This window comes from Manis pentadactyla, chromosome 5, assembly GCF_030020395.1.
Source record: "Manis pentadactyla isolate mManPen7 chromosome 5, mManPen7.hap1, whole genome shotgun sequence".
In the NCBI taxonomy this organism is placed as follows: domain Eukaryota; kingdom Metazoa; phylum Chordata; class Mammalia; order Pholidota; family Manidae; genus Manis; species Manis pentadactyla.
In genome coordinates, this window is record NC_080023.1 from 43,919,427 (window position 1) to 43,938,745 (window position 19,319).

Here is a 19,319-nt window from a genome sequence, read left to right on the forward strand (position 1 = left end):
AGAAGTCCCACAGTAAAGAAACATTCTAATTTTGTTAGATCCCTCCTTTCCTAAACTTACTCAACCGATGAATCTTTTTAAATGTAAAAATTATCCCCACTTTGCAGTATTCCTCCTCTGTCTGTTGCACTTTCAGAAATCCTGGTCTCTGGCAATGTTTCCCAAATCGGTCAGGGATCCAGTAGGAAACAGATGATACACTTAAAGGGTCTGACGGGTGGGAGTTTAATGGCGGACTGTTCCCAGAGGCGAGGTCAGAGGTAAGAGAACCGATGAGAGCCCAGATGTCAGCAATGATGAGAAGCTGTCATTATGCCCAGGTCTGAGGGCCCACAGCGAGGGTGCGTGTCACCGCATGGCGGGCAGGGCTATAGAGAGGTGGACAGGCACCCTCACCGGTAGCTGCAGTGAATGTTTTAACATGCTGTTCCTCGGGGAGAAAAAAGCCTACTTGGAATATTTGCCAATTTTCAAGGAGTAAATCCTTCTGTCATGGCCAATTTCAAGCTACCAATGTGAAGTCAGTGAACGTGGAGATGGGAAGAAGTGCAAAGCAGCCTACCTTTCTCTGATTTCCACCAAAAATATACAATAAATGTAAGTAACCTCCAGAGCTTATATGATAGTAAAATAATTAGGAAGTGATGGGTTTTGAGCATTTATTATTCCTAATGCAATTTATTTAATTGTAAATTTATATGCTTTGTTTTTAAATACTGGAAATGTTTAGCAACTAGCTGACAACATTACTGAAAATTTAACAAGCCCGCAACAGCTAAGTACTGGCTGTAGCCCTACAAGGAATAGCAACTATCAAAACCAGAAGCCTGGGAAGGGATCCTGGGGAAAATACACCAGGCCTTCTGATTCTAAACAGGGAGCCCAGAGAACTCTGCATCCATGAGAGGAGAGGATACAGTCTGCATGAGTCACCCTCCCAGGATCCAGGATAGGGCAGCAAAGGGTAGAGAATGAACCTGGGGGATGAAACAAGTGGGGAGTGATTCAGTGAAGTTCCTAAATGTGTACATTTGACACTCAGGATTAGGCTGTTTGAATGAAGATCCATCAAAGTACTTTTAAATGTACTTTGGTGAAGGAAAACTTGCTAGAACTCTATATTGTTTTAATGCTCTTCAGGTGATGATTATACACAACTGAATTAGAGTAAGGTATTACATGAATATGGCTCTCAGGTTTTAATGCTGCCACAATTGCTGTTTTTCTCTTGAGCTCAACCATTCTTTACTGTCTGATGTGTTCATTTGAGAAAACATCTTCCTAGATTATCTCACCATGTCAGGGGTAGTTTAGGATTCTGGGTGATTGGGGTGGGAGTAATACTATAGCTAGAAGCTCAGAGGGTGGAGTGAGGACTGAGAAGAATTACAGAGAGGACCAGACCTCATCTCCACAGTTCAAGCAGAGTGCAGTAGTCCCCCTGAGCTGAAGAGGCAGAGATGGGATTTGGGGGCAGCTGAAGTGGCTGGAATCTGCAGGACAGGTGTCTTAGTCAGCTTGGGCAGTCATAGCAAAATACCATAGACTGAGTTGTTTAATCAACAAGGACTCATTTCTCCCAATTCTGGGAGCTGGGAATTCCAAGATCAAAGCGCCAGACAATTCTGTGCTCCAGTGAGAGCCCTCTTCCTGGCTTGCAGACAGCTGCCTTCCCACTACGTCCCACGTGGTGCAGAGAGAGGAAGCTCTGGTCTCTATTCTTTTTCTCATCATAGGGACCTACCCTCCCAATCTCATCTAACCCTAATTACCTTCCAAAGGCCCCACATCCAAATACCATCATTTTGGGGATAAGGGTTTCAACATATGAATTTTAGGAGGATACAAACATTCAATCCATAACAAGAGGGCAACAGAGAAGACACAGCTGTGCAGAAGGGCATCCAGAAGTTCTGTGGGTTTTATCCATGAGTCCTTGATTGTTTATACTTGTATCCACAAGCAAAGAGCAAGGCTAACCAAAGCGTCCCTCATAGAATAAAATCCAAGCTCTATATTTTCTCTCCACACATTTGCATATGTTAATGGTGCATGCTTTTCTCTCCATCTAAATCTCATGCCATCTCCTCGATGCTCTCCATGCTGGTTACGCTGATCTCTCCAGTTCTCACATATGCATTTGTTATGGTTGCCTCCTATCTTGGGTCTTCCCCATACTCTTTGTCTAGCTGGATTCTTCTCATCCTTCAAGGCTCATCTTAAAGTCACATTCTCAGAGAGGTCTTCCTTGAATATCCTATCTATAGAGGTTCACTGGGTTTCCTTTTAATTTTTTTTTTGAAAAAAAACTTCTTCTTATGATGTAAAACACAGAGATACACAAAAACAGCACGAAACAGATGTGCTATTTAATGAACCATTATATGGGCAAACCCCTTTGCAACCACCATCCAAATCAAGAAAAAGAACTTTGATGGCTACCCCAGACACCCTCCATTTGCCCCATACCTAGAACAACCCTCTCTCTTTCTGCTAAAGTAACTGACTTTTGTGATAATTGCTTCCATGCATTTTTCAGTAGTTTTATCACTTTAATGTACATCCCTAAGCATTATAGCCTTGTTCATTTCTTAATGTATGTGATATGTCTTTTAAGTCTCCTAATTTACAATCCCTCTTGTTTAATTCCAGTCCTTGGAACTTTAAAAAATTAAGGTATAATTTGCATATAATAAAGTATGAATTTTAAATCTATAGTTCAATGAATTTTGGCAAATATATACACCCATGTAGCCACAATTCCAGTGAAGGCATAGACTATATCCATTGCTATTGTCTGAATTATGTCCCCCAAAATTCATACATTGAAACCCTACCCCCCAAGATGATGATATTAGGATGTGGGACCTGTGGATTAGGTCTGTGCATAAAAGGGATTAGTGCCCTTTTAAACAAGGCCCCAAGGAGCTGGCTTGTCCCTTCCACCATGTGAGGACACAGGAAGAAGTTGCATTCTATGAAAAAGTGGGCTCTTACCAGACACTGAATCAGCCAGCACCATGATCTTGAACTTTGTAGCCTCCAGAACTATGAGAAATAAATGTTGCTCATATCCCACTCATTTTATGGTATTTTCATTACAGCAGCCCAGACTAATGTATCCACCATTTCCAGAAGTTCCATCCTGTCCATCCTAGCCAGTTACATAGCCAAGAGGTAACCATTGTTCTAATCTCTACAGCCATGGTTCTATTTAACCCATTCTAGAACTTCATGTACATGGAATCATATGGTATATTCTCTTTTGCATCTGTTTTCTTTCACTCAACATAATATTATTTAGATTCATCTGTGTTTTTTTGTGTATTGGAAGTTTGTTTATATTGCTGAACACTGTTCTGTTGTATGAATGCACAACAATTTATTTACTCTTCTGCAGATAGACATTGGGCTATTTTTAGTTTTTAGCTATTATGAATAAAGCTATTATAGACATTCTTATGAAAATGTGCATTGCAATATTATTCGTAATAGTTAAAAACCAAAAATGATTTAAATGTCCAATAGTCGAAGGTTGGTTAAACAAGTAATAATAATACAACTGAAATATTGTAATTATTTTTACTAAATTTATTATGTTTACTAAAATTTTTTTGTGGCATGGAAAATGCATAGATTGCTAAGGGGGAAAATAGAATGCAAAAATTGGTTTTGTGGTATAAATTCAACTCTGTTTAATATAATGCATATGCATAAATATAACTATGTATGTACACATGAATGAAAATATACCAAAATATTAGTAGAAATCTTCCAGAGTGTTTCACTTATGGGTGACTTTAATTTTTTTAAATGTGTTTTTGGACTTTCCAATTAATTCACACTCACCATGTTGTTTTTGTAACAGAAATAAACTGATTGTACAAATAAAGATGCTGTAAGGGAAGTTTGTCAGCTATGATGTAAAAAAAAAAAAAGGGATGATGGAGCCATTTTAGTCCAGGGTTACGGTGAATGAATATTTTACTTCTGGGCTCCTGACATTGCTTTGGTTCTACTATTTGCAAACCTAAAGCAGGCTATGTAAAAGAGTAGTTAATATTTATGAAAACATTACACAAATATAAAACAAACATGTTTATGAGACCATGTCGATTTGTAAAAATGAGAGCTCTCATACCACAAGCAAATTCCTGCAGCATCCACTGCCTGGCACATGGTAAATTTTCAATCAGTGTTTGTCAAAAGCATGATCAAGCATGTGAGAAGCCTAGTGAAATGACATGATATTATGTAAAGTCTCCATACATACCCGTATAATTAAAGAAATGTCAACGTGAGCACCAAGAAGACAATGAATTTATCTCAGTCTTGGAAGGTGAGGAAGCAGGGCAAAAAAAGGCCCTAGAGAAAATGTGAAACATGAGCCAAATCCTTCAGGATAAGTGGGAAAAAAAACCAATGAGTTATATAAGGGGAAAAATTCACCTTCCAGGTAGAAGAAACTAGATATGGAAAGGCAAAAACTGGGGCAAGGCATTGAGGGGCTGGTATAGAGTTCACCGATATGCAGGTAGTTGAAGTCCAAAATTGAGAGGTTTGAAAGGAAATTAAGACTGCCAAAGAGCTGAGTTTACTGCTTTCAAAGCTTAAAATGGCTGAGTTCCTGGAAAGCAGAGAGGTGACACTCCAGTGTGAGTTTACCAGTCACCCAATGGAAAGGGCACCATATGGAGTATAAAGAAGGCAGTACACCAGCTAAGGCATGAATCTGACCTCAGGTCTCTGGCTCCAATGTGGACTGTAACTTTTTCATGAAGAAATGGTTGCTTTTAGGATTTGTGTTATTGATGCTAGAAAGATGGATTTTAAAATGTTCTAGGATGAGTTGCAGGAGATGCAGGAGAGCATGGGGTCATTCCATAGACATTGTTGCTCAAGTTTGCAAGATATTTTACATAAGAGAGAGCAGAGAAAAGTTTGATAGGGACTCTGTATGACATGCCAAAAATTTCAACTCTTTTTCACTTGGTTATTCACCAGCCTCCTAACTGGTCTCTATTGCTCCTGTCCTGCATGCCTGCCATCCCTTCTCCATAGCTTGTAAACCACAGCTGATTGCATTCATTCAACAGATATTTCTGAAGACCCACCAAATGCTGGGTACTTAAACTCCTGCTTTGACTCTTTTGCTTAAAATATTTCAGTGAGTTCTTGTTTTTTTTTTATTGAGGTATAGCTGACATAGAATATTACATTAGTTTCAGGTATACAACATAGTAATTCAACATTTATTTCATTATGAAATGCTCACCATGGTAAGTATAGTTACCATACAAAGTTATTACAACATTATTGAATGTATTCCCTATGATATACTTTTCATCCTTGTGACTTATTTATTTAACAACTGGAAGTTTGTGCTTCTTAATCCTCTCCACCTACTTCATCTACCTCACTACCCTCATCCCCACTGGCAACCACTATTTTGTTCTCTCGTATTTATGAATCTGTTTCTGGGTTTTCCTTTGTTGGTTTGATTTGTTTTGTTTTTTAGATTCCACATATATGAAAGCATATGGTATTTGTCTTTCTGTGTCTGATTTTTTCACTTGGCATAATACCCTCTAGATCTATCCATGCTGTCACAAATGGCAAGATTTCATTCTTTTTTATGGCTGAGTAATATTCCACTGTGTATATATACCACATCTTGTTATTTATGAAGTCTAAAGTCTTTATTGGGATAGCCAAGGCTAAGATCTGATGCCATTCTCCTGTCTGAGTTATCCTTCATCATCACTCCACTGGTTAGGTCACCTTCTGAAAGTTAGTGATGTTTGAAGCTTGGTTATCAATTTTAGCTACATCACTTATATGGAGATGTGCCTTTGGGCATATTTCTCAGCCCCTCAAAGCCACAGTTTCCCTATTTATAATACAGAGTAATACTAGTATCTATCTTCAAGGGTTGATTTGAAGACCAAAAACTAATCTTGTTCATAAATTACTTAGTTCTGAGCCTGACACATAGGAAGAGCTCATTTTATGATAGCTGTTATAATTACACCAGTGGGGGGCTCCACAAGGACAGGTGGAGACATGCAAGTACCTACCTATCCCCGCTTCTCCCCAGTAAAGCTGAATAACCTGATGCCACTTCAAAACCAATACTCTTTAAGAATTTGTTCAGTATTCATAGAGAGGAGATTGGAGCCTTTCACAGGCTCAGAGGGATGACTGGTGCAGTGTAGACATCTCACTCATCAAAGCAGCCAGTCAGGCCCGCTCTCTTTAGAAGGCAGCCTCTCCTCTCTCTGGCTTTCAGCTGCTCCCTGGGGGTAACTCATTGTCCTCCCACTCAGCCCACTTGTCCTAGGTCTCAGCACTATATGAGCTCCTTGGCAAGGGATAGATACAGAGGAATTTACCATCAGTCTAAGCCAAGTCAGCAGCAAGGGGAGCAGGGAGAAGGGTTCCTTTTATTACTTTTCATAGGGCAGATATCCAATTACAACTCTCTTTTACCCTATTTGGGATGTAAGAGGACAAATTCTTCCTAATTTTTAGAGAAATGCATTAAACAAGCAAGTACGTGTAATACTGTGCTTTCAGATCTAAAGTGTTCTCCCTTGTTGTAGATATGCAGTCAGTAGTTTAGAACACAGTCTAGCTGTATTCTACCTAAGAACCATAGACAGCAGTGATGGCCTGTTAATGGCAGGACCAGGAGTCTGAAACCCCACCTGTGTAATGTTCCTGAGGATCTTCCATAAACAGCTGCCCAGGCCATTTCACAACCCAGGCCTTTACTATGCTGTCTTTTGTCTATTCTTCTTCCATGTTCTGCTTCCATGGCCATCTGTATTAGTTTCCTAGGCTGCTGCAGCAAATTACCACCAAATTGCATGGTTTAAAACAGCAGAAATGTATTGCTTCATAGTCCTAAAGCCTAGAAGTCCAAAATCAAGTTGGCCGCAGAGAAGGTTCCTTCTAGGGGAACACAGTTCAACTCACAGCAACCTCTGTCTGGCAAGCACTTAGCTATCTTCAAAATTCAGCTTAATCATGCCCAAAACTATGGCCTATATACAATTTTTTAAATACCTACATCTCCTGGGTTCTGAAACTGCTTTTTTCCACTCTTATAGTTACATCCTGATGGCCAAGGCAGTTACTTCTTTTCCTGTGTTTTCAGTTTACTAACTTAAGAACTATATAGATTTAAGGATTTTATAGATTCTGAATATACACACTTTCAATCTGTTTTTCTAAATTGAGCCTCAGTAACTCCTATTTTACCTAAAGTAATAGGGGATACATTTTCAATACTGATTAGTAAAGACAGCATTTTCAAAAAATAGATGAACAAAAACATTTTATAAGTAACATATCAGCATACTTTTATTCTCAGTATACATAACTTTAGTTTTTACATACTATGCTCAAAGACTGAAGCTCAACTGCTACCACAGTAGAGAACAAATACTATATTGATGAATTAAATTTCCATCTGTCCTTCTAAATCTACTGTATTTGGTAAGTAAACTTATAATTGCATTTCCAAAAATGAACTTTTTAGTCCCTTATAATTGCATAACAGGTGTCTGGAATATACTTGCACATTATGACAGAATGATGCTGTAACATCTTTCTATGTTGACAGATAGTAACTGCACTAGTGGGGATGAAGATTTAATAATATGGGCAACTATTGAACTACTATGTTGTGTACTTGAAACCAGTATGATTGTATATCAATGATACTTCAATTAAAAAAGAGAGAGAAGGGCTTTAAGTACTAACACTCTGAGAATTTGATTAAATAATTAGGTTTGAATTAAAAATGTATATAGGAGGAGAGGAGTATAGGGAGTTATTCCTTAATGGACACAATTTCAGTTTGGGCCAGTGGAAAAGTTCTGGAGATGGATAGTAGTGATAGTTGTACAACAGTGTGAATGTATTTAATGATGCTGAAATATGTACACCTAGAATGGTTAAATGGTAAATTTTATTTAAGAAAAAAGAGAAACATTTAGCTTAAAGGTACCTTTAGAGAAGATGTTCTGATCCAACCCTTGCTGGTAGAATTGGCTACTCTCTTTTCGTGATCCTTTTGATCCCCCATTCAATCTTCTGTCACCTACAGCCTGTAACTCTCCTTGTCCATATAAAAATAGTCAAGCATCAAAAACTATTCAAGGATCAACCTTAAGGACTTCCCTCCTCCTCTCTCCACCTCCATGTACAAATCCAGCTTTCTTAAAAGTTACCTAAGTTTGTATTATAAGCTATTTTGTGCTGGTCAAGGTAATGGGTAGAGCTGTGAAGTTGACAGAATTTAAAGGAGGCCACTAAATTGATTTGCAGGAGGAATGGAATGAACCACTGCCAAAGGAACATAGCAGATCCAGAAGTCAAAGGAAGAGTGAGGGTCTGAAAGCCCCTTGAGATCCAAAACACAGTGTATATCTTTTTGATTCCCCAGTGAATAACACAGTCCCTGGATTTTGATAGGTAACTGTTGAATAAATAACTATAATCTTATGATCTCTGAGAGCCACTGAACGATTTTAAGAGACTGAGAGTGGAGACACAAGATTTGTGCTTTAGAAAGAATACTGTTGCAGAACTCAAATTTGTAGAGATTAATCCTAAGGATCTAGAACTCAGACTCCCTATCTTTTTTTAAAGGTATCATTGATATACACTCTTAAGAAGGTTTCACATGAAAAACAATGTAGTTACTATATTCACCCATATTATCGAGTCTCCCCACACCCCACTGAAGTCACTGTCCATCAGTGTAGTAGGATGCCACAGTCACTACCTGTCTTCTCCCTGCTATACCGCCTTTGCCATGATCCCCCACACACACCATGTGCACTAATCATAATACCCCTCAATCCCCTTCTCCCTCCCTCCCCACCCAAACTCCCCAACCCCTCCCCTTTGGTAATGGCTAATCCCTTCTTGGAGTTTGTGAGTCTGCTGCTGTTTTGTTCCTTAGGTTTTGCTTTGTTGTTATACTCCACAAATGAGGGAAATCAGATTCCTTATCTTTTACAAATGGAGTTTGGTCTCAATGTTAACTGTTTCACGTTCCTGGAGAACGTGCTCATCTACATGAGAAAAATACCGGACAACCCCAAACTGAGGGGAATTCTACAAAAGACTTGACAATATTCCTCAAAACTGTCAAGGTCATAAAAAACAAAAGTTTGAGAAAACGGTCAGAGACTAGAGGAAGCTAAGAAGTCACAGTGAGTGTGGAATGTGGTATCTTGGATAGGATTGTGGAACAGAAAAGGACATCAGAGAAAAACGAGTGATATCTTAATGAGCAATGGAACTTAGTAATGTGCCGCTGTTGATTCCTTAGTTGTGACAAATGAATCATAGTGGTGTAAGAGGTTAACAAGAGGGGACACTGGGTGAGGGTATAGAGAACCCTCTGTACTACTTTCACACTCTGGAAATCTAAGAATACTATAATAATTTTAAGTTTATTTTTTGAAAGTTGGGTGAATATTTTATTTCTGACTCTGTGTTAATAAAATTCCACTTTCCTTATTGAATGCTCTAAAACACTTGACATCTTCTGTAACATTTGAGTAGCTTAGCTCAAACTTAGGGTCATCATTCTATCAGGGCCTCTTTACAGGCCCTTTAAGTGTGGTGTCAAGCCAAAGGATCTAAATTCTTGAATTTCAAAGACCAGTAAAAGTTCAAATAAAACCTAGGCATCTATCAGAGCCTTGCATATTATTCATTTTGTCAAATGAGAACAATACCTTTTTAGAAAAATGACTTCTATTACTGCCAACACATTATAAGTGAATGATCATTTTAACATCCCAACATGGGAAGAATTAAAATAAGAATAAAGCCCTCTTACTTTTTGGAAACTTCAGGGTTTTCTATATCCTGTCACCTGCGACAACATAGATGAACCTTTCGGACATTATGCTAAGTAAAATAAGCCAGTCGCAGAAGATGAAATGCTCCATGATTTCACTTACATGAGGTATCAAAAATAGACTTTTAGAAACAGAAAGCAGAATGATGGTTGCCAGGGACTGGAGGAAGGGGAAATGGGGAGTTGTTGTGCAGTGAGTATAAAATGCCAATTATACAAGATGAACAAGTTCTAGACCTCTCCTGTACACCATTGTGCCTCTGATCAATGATACTGTACTGTACACTTAAAAATTTGTCAGAGGGTAGATCTCATGTTAAGTGTGCTTATCACAATAAAAAAGAAAAGCACTTTTAATTGAATACATATCTTTATGAAAAATGTTTCCACAGTTCTTATTTTTCTTAGTTTGCTGCAGACTGGCCAAAACTGTTTCCTATATGGAGACCAGCCTTTGGGAACCCCTGGAGTAAGGAATGTGGCTGAATTTGTACAGGCCCAGGAAGTCACAGGAAGGGCTGTTTTGTCTTTAATGAACTGTTAATATGGGTTTGTTCCCTTATGATTTACCTCTTTTTCCTTATTTTAAAAAAATATGTTTGGAGCCAACAGATGTGTGTTTTCTAATTAGAACATTAAAATCAGAGTTTACTGCTGGTTTCTCCATTGGCTAGGACCTTGGTCAAGTTGCCCAATCTCTGTAACCTCTCTTTTTCTGCCACAGCAAAGTGGGGATCATAATGCCATGGTAGAAAAGCTTTAAGATGGCCCCTGATAGTCCCATTTACCGGTATTCGAACCCTTGTATAATTCACTCCCCTTGAGTGTGGGCTGGACCCAGGGATTCACTTCTAACACAGACTGTGGTGAAAGTAATGAGATATCACTTCTGAAATTAGGTCACAAAGAGACTATGGCTTCCGTTTGAGACCTCTCTCTACTTTCTTGATCAGTCATTACGAGGGATGCTAGCTACCCTGGTGTGGAGAGGCCACCATTTATGGCAATAAACCGAGAGAGACCCCAGCCAGGTTAGGAACTGAAGCCTTCCAAGAGCCGTGTGAGCGAGCTTGGAAGTAGATCCACCCTTTCCTTCAGATGAGACCATAGCCCAGACTAACAGAAGAACTTCAGTGTCCTGAAGACCTTGACCCAGAGGTACCCGGATGAGCCATATGGAGTCCTGATCCACAAAAATTATGAGATCATAAATACTGTTGTTTTAAGCTGCCAAGTTTTGGTATAATTTGTATATAGCAATAGATAACTAATATATCTACCTTGCCAAATTGTTGTGAAGAATGATTGGGAAAATATTCTTCATTAGATTATATATGCTAATGAGCTAAAACACGTAAAGCCAGAAACATACACCTAGCTCATGAAAAGCAATCTATGAATGTTAGTTCCTGCCTCCATTCTCCTCTAAAACGAGAACACTCATACCTGCTCAATCGTGAAAATGTTTTGAAAGCTATAATGTGCTATAGAATTATATAATACATGTAATAATGTAAGGTATACTGTAATAGAAAGAAAACATTGTTACTTCAAAAGCTGTTTGCAGTTTACACTGGTTGGCCCAAAAGGAAAGCAAAATTCTTCTTAAGAAAAAAAACACCTTTTTTTGTTCGGCAGGAGAGGGGACCTAATCAAGAAGTATAATGAAAATGAAAGAAATGTAGTAGGAGCTGGAATTCAAAACAGGAGGTGACCCTGATAATGGGAGACTCCCTGGGAAGTTTTGGCAGTCTTGGAGAAGGTGTGGTTTCCCACAGTGCATGAGATGGGGCCACATACTATTTAAAGTGTATTTTCAAAGAAAGCATGTCCCTAGAAAGGTGGAGGGCTGGAAGCACATGGGCAGGAAATAATACACTATGTACAGGACTGAAACTTGGCTCTGGGATAAAGCTTAAAATTGAGTTTGGAGGCAGAATCTAAAATGAAATCATAAAGTAAATTATTGTATAAACACTCAAGAAATAAACCCTTTTCCAAAGCCTGAAGGACAATCAGCTTTATTATAAATGATTTTTTACTCTCACTATCGTTTTATTCTTATTCATTTATTAATTAATCTTATTAATTAATCAATCTTATTAACCTTTTATTTGTTTGAATGATTACAAAAGAAGAATGCTATTTACTAATCAGGGGTTAACAGTAAGTTAAAATTCCCGTAACATATTGTTTTAATATGCACTGGGAATTTTTCTTCTCTTTCCTTTTTTTTTTTTAGTATGGTAGAAAAACAAAAACCTAAGAATCCAGAGCAGTTCAGAAAATAAGCCACTCATGTGCCCCGCTCCAGTGTTTTGCCCATGGTCGTGGCATGTCTTCATTTAAATCTTTCACAAGCCACAGGATGAAGTCTAAGCCTCTCAGTACAGCATTCAAAGTCTGATGATCTGCCTTCTGACCATCTGTCTAATTTCACTTTCTACCCTATCTTTACCCCTCCTACAATAGAGTCCATAACACCAGCCTACCTGAGTTCCAGAACTCTTCCTGCTGTTTTGGACGTCTCTGCCTGTAATCACCTACCTCATCCTCAAGAACCCAGCTCAAAACTCACCTCCACCAGGAAGCAGCTCTATCCCCCATCTGTCCTTCCTCTCATCCCCTTCTGTCCTGGACATCTGTCTCTATAACTGCCTTTGTGGTAAGAATGTGGACTGCCTAGAGCCACCATTCGCTAGTTGTATGACCTTGGGCAAGTTAACTCTTTTATCTTCAGATTTCTCACACATAAAATGAAGACAATAATAGCGACTATGACGTAGGTTTATTGTGAGGATTAAATGGGTTAATACTTGTAAAGAAACTACAAAGGTGCCTGACATGTAGTAAATGCTCAGTAGATGTGAGTTTTATTGTGATTATTAATTTGCTTATCTTTGTTTATTTGATTCTGAGCCCCTTGAAATTAGGGACAACACAATGCCCAGAATATCATGGAATCTAAACACATATTTCATGCTAATGAAAATCATGCATGTGTGTGTATATGCATATGTATGTATGTATGTATGTATATACATGTTGATTAGAAAGTTCTGTAGCTGTGGATTCCTTAATGAAGTCCTTAATACCCAGATGTTGCAAACATGGGCTAAATTTGATTTTTGATATTCCATGAGCATCTACTGATAATGATAAAATCCTATTTTTGTTTAAAAACAAGCTCAAAAACACAATGCTCATAGTCCATAATCAAACAAGGTACTATTTTTATTTTCCTTCATATAAACAAAACACCAAATGTAATTTGCATCTGTATCAAGAAGCTTAAAAAAAAAGATTTTCATTAAAAGCAGAATATGGCACTTGGGAAGGATAATTAAATGCATCTGAAATCCAGGAGATAAAAAGAGATGAAGAATTTTCTAATAAAAACCGGCTAGCTGGATCCCTTCCCCTTCCTTCCAAGTTCCGAAATGACTGTCCTTGGAAGCCCACATGGGCTCTTCAGTCAGAGCTTAGAGTGTGGATTTCGTCCCTGGGAGTCCCCACCCCCTCCTGATACACGAGTTAGACGTTGTCACAGAATTGGCCTTGACGCCTAGGAATGAAGACAAGTGTAGGAATATCTCATTTCCAGCCTTATTTTTCCCTCCTCCCCTTCTCACCTCCTCCTTCCTCCTCCCTTACTGTCTTCCTCCTTTCTTTCTTGCATTCTTCCTTTCTTCTTCATTGTTTTTTTGGACAGTATTTCTGAACGAGAATGTTCCTGGAGTTATCACCGAAGCTGACTGACGGAGCCCCCGCCCTGTCTCCGCGAACTTCCTGCCCAGTTGGCGCTCGCCGCTGCCGCGCCCCCAAGTCCTCAGTGTCTCTCATTGAATCCTGCCCATCTGGTGCCAAACAGGCTCATAGCTCCCCAACTAAAGAAAAAACATACACATTTCACCCTCCTCTTCTCTCTCTTCCAACTACCGTAGCATTTTTCTTCTTTCAGAGCCAAACTTCTCACGTATCACCCGCCACTTCGCCTTCCTCACTACTGGTTTAGGCCACAACCCCCTGCAGTCACGGCGCTACTAAACTTACTGTCCAGAACAGCTGTTCCTATATTTGGGGGAGGATTCAAAAATCTCTTTAGAAACCTGCTGGAAGTTATAAACCATCTCATCAAGACGAAAAAAAGAAATGTCATTTTTTTACAACAAAACTTTTCATGTAACTTCAGGGATGCATAAGCTTTCTGAAGCTCATCCAGGGAGCCTCTAAAGACCAAACGTTAAGACCTTTGCTCTAACAGGTCGCAGCAGTCTTGATCATCTTCATTTCCATTCTGGAAAGGTTTATGGAAAGAGCAAGCACTTTGGGTTCCAACTAAGGACTTGGATTCAAATCTTTCCACTTACTAAGGGAGTGAGTGACCTTGACCGAGTTACACAGTGTCTGACCATCCATTTCCTCACCCATAAAATGAGGATGATAATATCCATCTCAGAATGTGTTGTAGGTATTTCATGTAACAAGCTAGCACCTAAGCTCATTCTTTGCACCTGTGAGGCACTCACTCAATGAAACTTTACATGCCTCTTTCCAGAGGCTCCTGTTACTACACCCTTCAAAGCTTTCTGACTGTTCCTACTTTGTTTAATTCATTGGCTCCATTTTATCCTGCTGCCCTATCAGATTAGATGCTTCTCCAGATTCAGCAGTGACTGGCCTCAAACCCCCCCACACTTTCCTCGGAGGATGTACCCATTCTCAGTACTTCACTTCCTTCCTGACCAAATCTGCTCCCTGTCTTCCGATATCTCTGGCTTTAACTGCAATGACATATTTCCACTATCACCTGAAATCCAGTATCAAAAACCACACTCACCTGTTCCTTCCAAAAGGGGTTGTTCTCTTCTGAGCCTCCTATATTTCTCCATCGTTCTCCCAGTCACCCAGGCGTCTGTGGGCCTCAGCATGATCTTTCTGCCTCACCTCATACACAACCAGCCACTAGAGCCCCTTCTTGTTCTTCTGTAGCCATCTCTTTCATTTCATTTCCATCGCCACTGTCATGCACACTAGGTAGAGCTTTGCCATCAGTTTCCCTGGTCTTTCCTCCTTCCTAAATAATACTTTGTTTGACCTCACTGCTGTCTGTACCAGCTCCCTGTTGCCTATTGCTCTGAACTCAACACCATTTAGGTTGGGGAGAAAAACGATTAGTGAAATCAAATACAAATTTTATTAACATGTTCATGTTCAAGTACTTTTTAGAAATACGTAAATTAATTCTGTGGAGAAAAAACAGACTTGTTCCCAATACAAAACTAATAAAAGAGGGCCATAAAAAATAAGTTCACTGAAGTATCTGATGCCTGTAAGACAATGGAAATAAAAATTCGTTCTTTGAAAAATTTGACTCACAGAAACATACTGTGGTCTGCAGACACTCAGAATACCAGGTGGCATTGGTGTTACTCACCCAGGGAAGACTGCACTGGCACCTAACCCGTAACCCAGAGCACCCAGCAACTCTCCAGATTAGAACATGTCTTGTAAGATATGGGAGGTAAATCTGATTTGGGGCAGTTGGCTACTCAGCAAGTGGCATTGCCCTTCACAAGTGAAGTCTAGTGAGTAGAAACCTGTGTGCATTCCCTGGTACCAAAAAAAACCTCAAAAACAAAAAACAGGGAAGTGGAGGTTTTGAATCAACATGTAAATCTAAGCACGTGTTCAGACATTTCATAAAGTCTGGGGAGTGCAGCCATGCTGTGTCTCCTGCAGACCTGACTCACATTCTATGACCTCCATGTGACCTTCTCTGACCACTCCAAACCTCTCTGAATTTGTAATACCTATTATCTAGCCCAGAGATTTCCCAACCTTTGCTGTTCACAGCATCTAAAGTGTCCCCCAGTTGTTTTTTGTGGTGACCCTTGGCCAAAAGAAATACCAAAGAGTCTTCCTCATATAGCAGTTATGTCCAAACAACTTCATAAATCATGTCCTAAAGACTCGGCAGCTGTTGGGAAGAAATAGTGCATAGCTGAAAGAAAACTGCTGTTTAACATTTTATTCTTATATAACCATAATTACTTACTAATGGATGTATGTGCCATTGGCACAATTTCTCAAACTTTGAAATCAGATTGGACACTGTCACCCTCCTTGGCATTCCACATGGATTTTGTACACTGCTTGTATTTTTATCACAGTTACTGCCAAGCATCTGGCTTTGCAAAGATATAAGCTCAAATCAATGCAGCATGATCTAATGATGAAACTATGAACTACTATAGCTCGCACATGATAAACTCAAGTGTGTGTGTGTGTGTGTGTGTGTGTATGGATGTTTTAAATTTAAAAAGTCCCATAGTACTCTTGTAAATCCACTGTGGCTCCCTGGAGTGCCTTAGCATGAGCCATCAGCTTTGGCATCAATTAAGAACTTATTCATATCTATTCCCAGTCTACTATTCTCCCCCACAACCTACTGAATCAGAACAAGGTGGGTGAGAGATTTGCACACATGTAACAGATTGAGAAGGACAGTTATAAACCATTATTTATCACTTGATCATATCCTACTGTTTTGAAATGTGTTATATTATTATTATTTTTTTAATTCTTGTGTTATTATTTAAACTTTCCTGCACACCTTTCCCAAGTGGATGTTAGCTAGATGGAGGGCACAGATGTCATTATGTTTTGTGATTCCCCCAGTGTCCAGCACAGTACCTTGTATGGAGTAAGGGGCTCAAATATCTGCTAAATGAATGGATCCAGTCTCTAGGTCTCCCAAATATCCTGGGCAGAGTCACTTGTGCAAGAAAATTATTGACAAAACCAGATCCCAAAGACACAGACTAAATTCTGCACAGGTTCAGAAAGACCATGGCATTTCTAGGATCTTGGGCTTGATATGTTAGTTCTCTAGAAATGGACAGATCCCATTATTTGGGTCATGGCAAGAAGAGAATTATATCTTACTGTTCAGCTTGATAAGGCATATAATTATGTCATAGGGATATGTAGCCAAAAACTACAGCATCATGACTATGTAGAAATGAAGGTGGAGTATAAGTTATCAAAAGTTAGGGAGATTGCATTTCCTGAAAATATAATGCTCTAAGTGTTCCAAAATAATGCCATTTATTAATTGCACTCATGAATCATTTGAATGCCAAGATCTGCATGTGTGCAAAATGTCAGGGAAATTGGATTCAATTCTATTTGAAACAGCTGTCTCCACTATAGCCAAGCTGAATGTACCAAGTCCTTGGGAACAAATCTGAAAGGGAAAGAAAGCAGAAAAGAGTCTTTGCTTTGTCAGACGGTTCAGGTTTGTCTCTCTTTCCTTTCAGAGCTATTTCTTCCATTGAACATTCCACTGAGTCATTGAGGTGAAGCATCATGCTAGCAGATGCAAGGTCAGTCTGTGGTCTCTCTGCAACTAAATCGAATTGGCTCCATAACCACAAACCACTCTTCTCACTCCAACCAACCGCCTTCTTGATGTTGGAGGGGAGACAGAGGAGCTCAGATAGGAACATAGAATAATGGAATCTTGTAGACCAATAGATCAAAAAGTCATAAACCTCCACTCCTTAGCAAGTACTCGAGCTCTGACATAACCCAGTTCTGTTTTTCCTGCCACCTCTACAGCTACATTTCTCTGAGCTGGATCACTTCAGCAGGCCCTTACCTCGTATTTTTGCTCCATTCTTACTCATTAATACAGTTCATCTCCATGCAGCACTTTGAGTGATCTCTAAAAGAAAAACAAGACAAAAACAGACCACATGACTCCCTAGCCTAAAATTGTCTACTGGTCAAAATTGCTCCTGACTACTAGAATAAATCCGAACCCTTTCCATAGCCAAGCAGGCCTTTCAGGATCTGGCCACTGTCCGCCTTTGAGACCACATCTCATATCACTTTCTGCTGCATTAACTGCACTCCAGCCACACTGATCTCTTACCCCTGGAATACACCAGGCTCCTTCACTGTCTGGGGGACTTGCTCTTCTTAGTCTTGTATAACCATTTCTCATCTCTCAGGTCTCAGAGAAGAGGGAACCTCATGAGAGAAGTTTGCCTGGCTAACCACCCTATATAGTTGCTCCCAACAAACACAGTCTCTCTATATACCATTATCCCATTTCATTTTCTTAAACTTATCCTATCTGAATGTGTTCTATTTGTTTAATGAATATGGAAGTTTCATAAATTCTGTTCCTCCCTGAGAATGAACACTCAGTGGGATCAAGGATCTTATGTTTTTTCTCGTTCCCTCATTCCTTAAGCAGAGCCTAACATAATAGGCACAAGCTTATAAAGGTTTTAGAAATGACATATTCTCGCTCCCTTGTTTTCTGAGAGTAATTGACATCCCAAAAAACCTTGACTTGTACCACATCATAGAGCCAGTTAAGAATGAAGCCAAAGCTGGGACTCAGTCTCAGAGCTTCTGGTCCACTGTTATTTCTTTTATACCTCCTGGCTGTTCATTCCAAGGAAAAGCAATCTCATCCTGAGCAGTTTAAGAAAATGGTTCAAAAGAAATTAGGTGACTTTGACCCAGTAATGCCCTATCTTTGGGTATGAAAATACTCTGTGAAATTCATCACCCAAACCCTTCTGAGTAAAGACATTATTACTTCACCAGACTTCCTGGGGGTACATAAGTTGTTTTAGACTACAAGGTGGAAGACTTTTTTTTTAAAGTTTCTTCTTCCATTATTAAAATAAATCTGTTGATGAAATTAACATATCAGATGGAACAACAAAACTAGAAATAACTTAGATCTCTGAAGATAATTTATTCATTAAATTAGAACTTTTAAATACAGGCAAAGAGAAAATAACTATTATTAAAATGTTCCAACCAAATTGCTGCTTATCTTACATAATGCTAATTAGTAACAGCACCCAGAATTCACTCTTCCACAACCATCAGAGAAAACTGGAGATTAGAGAAAGGCTGTAAGGGGGGGTGGTGTGAAAGGCTGGCATGGGGTGCTACTACTTATTAGAAAGACTGGACAATAACCACTAAGGTTTCAGTTCAAATTCCATCCTTGGGATTTGTGACCAGGTTCTTGACATTTCTTTCCTCTTCCCACCCTGAGGACACCCTTTAATATGTGCATGTTAGGTTTTTCACAGGATTAAATCCTCTTCAGCCCATTTTCTGCATGGCAAATAAAATAATCTTAATAAAGCACACATCTTACTAGGTCATGTTCCTGCTTAAAACCCTTTAAAGTCTTCCCATTGTCCTTAGGGAAAGAAAGCAAACTCCTTAACAGGAACTACCAGTCCCACCACAGTCTAACCCCTGCTTCTTCTCAAGCTTTTTATTTCTCCTGTGTTGTCTGCCTCAGCTATACCAGATTATATTCAGTGTTTCACCTGATGACCTCTATAGACCCTGAACCCCTTTGGTGGGATGCATACTTCTCTTCAATTCTGAAAGT